Below are 6,003 nucleotides of genomic sequence, written 5' to 3'. Positions count from 1 at the left end.
ACTCATATCTCAGAGTAGCTTCTTGTTGGGCAAGGCTTTAAACCCCTGTCCCTCTGACCTCTAAGCCCCTGGAAACTTATCCTTTACTCCAGTCCTTACAGCAACTGACTCTTAATGTTGCCAATTTCCTAGATGTTTTTTTCTTATTGGTAAGACAAGAGAATCGAACCAGCTGATTTCTAAGATTTCTTACAGTTCCAACAGAATCATAGATTTTTTTTTTTTTTAGATAATCTTAGATAAGATAAGTGCCTGAATAATCTTAGGGCTTCCCAGGTGGTGCTAGTGGTAAAGAACCTGCCTGCCAATGCAGGAGACAGAAGAGATGAAGGTTCGATCCCTGGGTCAGAAAGATCCCCTGGAGGAGGAAATGGCAACCCACTCCAGTATTCTTGCCTGGAGAATCCCAAGGACAGAGGAGCCTGGAGGGCTACGGGTCCATAGGGTCACAGAGAGTCAGACAGGACTGAAGCGAGTTAGCACACATGTAAGTGCCTGGAGGGGCTTCCCAGGCAGTGCTAAGAATCTACCTGCCAATGTAGGAGACGTGGATTTGATCCCTGGGTTGGGAAGATCTCCTGGAGGAGGAAATGGCAACCTACTCCAGTATTCTTACCTGGAAAATTCCATGGACAGAGGAGCCTGGCAGGCTACAATCCATGGAGTCACAGAGTTGGACATGATTTAGTGACTGAGCACTCATGCACAAGTGCCTAGAAGAAGACAATGAAAAGGTAGTTTGGTTCAGATGGAATGATTGCAATAAAACCTTTTACTAGTACATAGTTATCACAACACTGAAACTATATATTTTTAGGCCTTGCTTTATAGCTGAAATTTACCTCTTAGGATGCTACTCTGTGTCCCAGCTTCCCCGCCTTGCCTTTGACAAGTTCAAGACCCTGAAAGGAATAATGTGTAGAAGAAGATGGATGAGCCCCTTGGCAGAACACATTGGGGCAGTGGCTGTAGAGGTGAGGGATTCTTTGCAGCTTTCAAATCTGCTTTCTGAGGAGATGCTTAAGCAGTGATGGAGGGATTTCTGACCAGATGCAGAGCAAATGCACTTTATCCAGATACTCTTTCACTTTTTCTTAGGAAGGAGAAAGTCATGTTTAAAGTCATCCTATCCATTTTGCAGTCATGTAACCCATAGCACTGAAGTCTCCTGAAAATTGTTGCTTGCTCTGTCTGTCCAGGTCAGCGGCGTATATGCAACACCAGGCACAGTGTCCACACAGACTGCAGTGTCCATGGCCAGCCGCTGGAGTTGTGCAATGCAGCAGGTGCTGTAAAAATAACCATTCATTCCGTGTCAGCGACATCAAATACCGTACTTCCTTTAATCTTCACAACAACCTTACGTTATAATATGGTGAAGTGTATTTTTCAGAGGAAGACATGGGACTCAGAAAGTGCCCATGGTCAATACAGTAGTGTCCTGTAGGGGCAGGAATCCAACTCAAGTCTTCCTGCTTTCACAGACAATGCTCTTTCTGCCATCCTCCACCTCCACTCCATGGAAGTTCCCCAAGTCAGGCCAATGCAGAATAGGATAAGGCGGGGGTGGGAGGAGTAGAGCATGTGACCACAGGATCAACCTGATTTCAAATTTTCTGTCTCTCAACAATGCTTAAAACGAGACTGCAAAGCCCCTATAAAAGGACTAAGACCTCACCACCTACCTACCTTCCTCATCACCTACCTCTTCTCCAGTACATTCTGTGTCCCCCTGTGGCCATCTTTCAAGGCATTTCTGGCCACAGAATGTACTTTTCACATCGCAGTCCCATGGGCCATTTCCTTTGCATTTACCTTAGAATAAAACCATGTTTTGTCATTTTTTGAGACCTTTTGCAGAATGGGCAAGAGAGACACACCCAAAGTAGTGAGGGGAACTTTTGCTGCAAATGCCAAATCTCAAAGATGCTTTCTTATTGTGGATGTGGGTCAGTGTGGGATAAAATACAGGTGTCAGTGAAATCCCAAGGGCCAGCCCTGCCACAGCCCTTTACAGCTGAGAAAGAGACCATAGACCTGATTACTCTCATGCATGCTTCTGTTTTTCCTAAAACAAGGCTATAATGTATATATCTATGCATAGATTAGCAATATGATAATTACACATTGGGGAGGAGTTGCTTTTATGTCGTAGTGCAAGAGTGTATAATATTCAAGCAGCAGGGATAAGGACAAGAGAAAACGGACTGAGACTGAGGTAGAGGCCTTGTCTTCGGGAGCTGAGGTTGCCTTAACTGGGGCTCTCCATTACTTCCATGGTGTAACCTCATGTGCTGAACATGTGTCCCCTCCCCAGTGCTGCTGGGATTGTTTTATTCTATTCCTAAAGAAATTTTGGCCTAAAAGGAGGTGAGATGTATTGTCTAGGAGAGGTCCAATCAATGATAAAGAGATTTTCTAGATTAGGCTTCCTCGGACTTCCTTGGTGGTCTAGTGGTTAAGAATGCCTGCCAGTGCAGCAGACATGGTTCGATCCCTGCTCTGGGAAGATTGCACATACTGTGTGTGCCACAACTACTGAGCCCACACACTGGGGCCTATGCTCTGCAACAAGAGAAGCCCATTCAGCACAACTGGAGATTAGCCCTCGCCCTCTGCAACTAGAGAAAGCCCACTCGCAGCAATGAAGACTCAGTGCAGCCGAAAAAAAAAAAAGTGTATATATTATATTAAAAAAAAAGGTTAGGCTTCATGCTTGATTGCAAACTTCTGAAGGAACCCCTTCCACCCCACCCACCCTTCCCTTTCCTGCTGCTGTTACTTCCTCTACTCCACCCCCAAGACTGGGTTTTCATTTCTCCTCACTGCTTGCCTGTATTGTAGCTCATAGTGAGCTTTGTAGCCTGTACGGGTCTCTCTCCTCTCCTTTACTGTGAGCTCCTCGTGGTAAAGGGCAAAGGCGATATTTTCTTCATTGTGTTAAGTTTATATAACCCATACATATTTAGTTGTGGTCTCATCACATGCAACATGCAGCTAGACCCCAGGTAGCTCTGGGAAAGGTGAAGAGAAGAGACAATGGCATTGACAAGAAGAGAAACTAGTCAGATGGTTCCCAGAGGGATGGAGGCAGACATCTCAGGCATGTGACTGCTCTGTCACAGCATCACCTGCAGAACAAAAGGACAGAGTTCCCAAAAGTAATTGGAATAGGAAGGCAGGCTTGCTTGTATCTGTGGTTTGGTGTCCCTTGTCCAAATTCATCTGGGCAGCTACTCTTCATCCTGACTGTCAAAACATAGTTTCGTTCTTCTGGTCTCTTCAGTTCCTGTCTCAGCTTTCAATTGTAGGCCAAGACAATTTTTAGATGACTGTGAGCTATCCATAAATCTAGTATATTGTGTTTAACAAGTTGCCTCTTTATCCAAGAAAAAATTAAAATTAGGCTATATATATGATTGGCATATTCTAAGAATAATGGCAGCAATCTCATGGGCCTGGTATCTTAGAGAACTAGCTAATAATTCACTGAGTCAACACAGGAAAGGCCCTCATTTCTATAGAATGGCTAGCCCAAGTAGCTTTTAAGACTCACAAGACATTAGATGTAGAAGAATCTTAGAGATTACTTAAGTCTGAGGCCATAAAAACTAAGGGAATAGAGAAGTCAAGACCTGCCCAAAGTCACATGGTTATTTACGAATGCTGAGCAGGTGTGGATTAAGCCTGCTCGTCATCCAGGGCTATATGAACTTCTATTTGTGACTTATAAGCCCCAGGGCCTCTTGCATTCCGTTAGCAGAACATGGCCAGAAGCACCTCTCTCATCAGATAGCCATGTCATTTTTCCCACACTCTGCTGACCCTGGGTTTGTATAATGCGTAAAGATTCTGAACAATGTATAATAATTATCATCCCGTGGAAAGAAAGACAGATAGTAACTTCCCCCACCCCTGCCTCCCTTACCTTTGCTCCCACCCCAGCTGCTCAGAGCCATTTCCTATAGTCTTATGCTGCTGCTGCTAAGTCGCTTCAGTCGTGTCCGACTCTGTGCGACCCCATAGACGGCAGCCCACCAGGCTCCCCCGTCCCTGGGATTCTCCAGGCAAGAACACTGGAGTGGGTTGCCATAGTCTTATACACATCATTTAAAATTTATTTGAATTTGAGCGACAGCCAGAGGACACACAATTCCTTTATAAATATAGTTTCTACTCCCTGTCTTCAAACTGGGACCTTTTATGAAAATGATAAACTTTTAGAACTTAGTAAAAGGAAATTTCAGCTTCTGGTAAATATTGGCTTTCTTATCCTTCTCTCCCTTCTTGGGCCTGGATCCATATTCAGAGGGCAGAAGAAAACAATGAGGCGGGCTCATGTTTCACTGTTCATGACTGCTCTTCCGGTTCACTCTGTTTCTTGCTTGGTGGAGTTCAACTGGAAGAACCACTTCCGTGGCTGATTTAAACAGTGGCTAGTGTAAGTGACTGAATAATAGATACAAACTTTACTTGGGAATTCGAGTTTCTCTTTAACTCCATACCACTGCTGGATTGCTCTTCTAGCTTTTCTGGCTTTCTCTTTGTAGGCTTTTATTTCTCTTTTGAGGTTCAGAACTTTGGCAGCTGGGGTGAAATTAGCAACAGATTGATAAGGGGGAAAGGTAGCTTTGAGCAACTTAAAATTCAAGCAAGCAAACCAGTAATGTCTCTGAAGCGTTGATCATTCTCAAAATACCTTGCTGATTATTATGATACTTATGCCAGATACAGTCCATCCCTCCTTTCAAAGAGCTGGTGGTCTAGAGGGGAGTTAGATGTGCACCTGCAGGAGGAGGTATCTACTACTCTGGGACTGTATATAGTCACTTATTTATTTTTGGCTGCACTGGGTCTTCATGGCTTTGTAGCCTTTCACTGCTTTCAGAGAGGGAGGGCTGCTCTCCACTGTGGCGCTTGGGCTTCTCACTGTGCTGGCTTCTCTGGCTGCAGAGCACAGGCGCTAGGTGCGTGCGCTTCAGTAGTCGCAGCACACAGGCTCAGGATGTGCAGCTCTCAGGCTCTAGAGCATGAGCTCGGTGGTTGTGGCACAGGGGCTTAGTTGCTCTACAGCATGTGGAACCTTCCCAGACCAGAGACTGAACCTGTGTCCCCTGCATTAGCAGGTAGATTCTTACCCACTGCACCATCGGGGAAGTCCTGGGACAATATATTATGAGTCTGTGTTCCCAGAGTAGGTACAAGTTGCCATTGGTGGACAAAGAGATGATTTTAGTTGGTACACAGAAGGAACGTTAAATGAGCTTGATTCACACTGTAAAGGTGGTGTATTCCTATTTCAATTTCTTTCACCCCTTCTGATTACCTTAAAAAAAGGGAGATTAAAAGAAAAAAAAAAAAACTCTCAGATCTGTGCTAAAATACCTAAAACACCTCTTTAATACCTATCAATCTTCTCAGTAAAAACCAAAAACATAAGTCTCCGTCTGATTGAAAGCCTTTGGACACCAATAATGTCTAGTTATAGTTTAATACTATTCTTCATTTTTATTGTATTTATTTTTTCCAGGTTGACTCTATTTTATTGCAAGTGATAAAGTTTTTCTATTTATGATGCTAGTAATACAATGTTGCCTTATTAAATCTCTCAGGACTGCTGTAAGAAATTACTACAGACTTTATGGTTTAAGCAACAAATATTGATTTTGCCTGGTTATGGAGGTTGGAAAGTCCAAGATCAGGGTGTCAGCATGGTCAGGTTCTGGTGAAAGCCCTCTTCCTGTTTTACAGACAATCATCTTTTGCTGCATCTTCACATGTCAGAAAGAGAGCAAGCCAACTCTCTGGCCTCTTTTTATAAGGGCACTAATCCTAATCATGAGGGCTCCACTCTCACGATATAATCATCTCTCAAAGGCCTCACCTCAATCACAATGGAGATTAATTTCAGTATAGGAATTTTTGGAAGGAAACAAACATTTAATTCATAACACTAAGTAAATTTGTTTAGCGAAAAAAGAAAATTTTCAATAATCCCAAACA

Source organism: Bos indicus x Bos taurus, chromosome 1, assembly GCF_003369695.1.
Source record: "Bos indicus x Bos taurus breed Angus x Brahman F1 hybrid chromosome 1, Bos_hybrid_MaternalHap_v2.0, whole genome shotgun sequence".
Classification (NCBI taxonomy): Eukaryota; Metazoa; Chordata; class Mammalia; order Artiodactyla; family Bovidae; genus Bos; species Bos indicus x Bos taurus.
Note: the sequence above shows the minus strand (reverse complement) of the source record.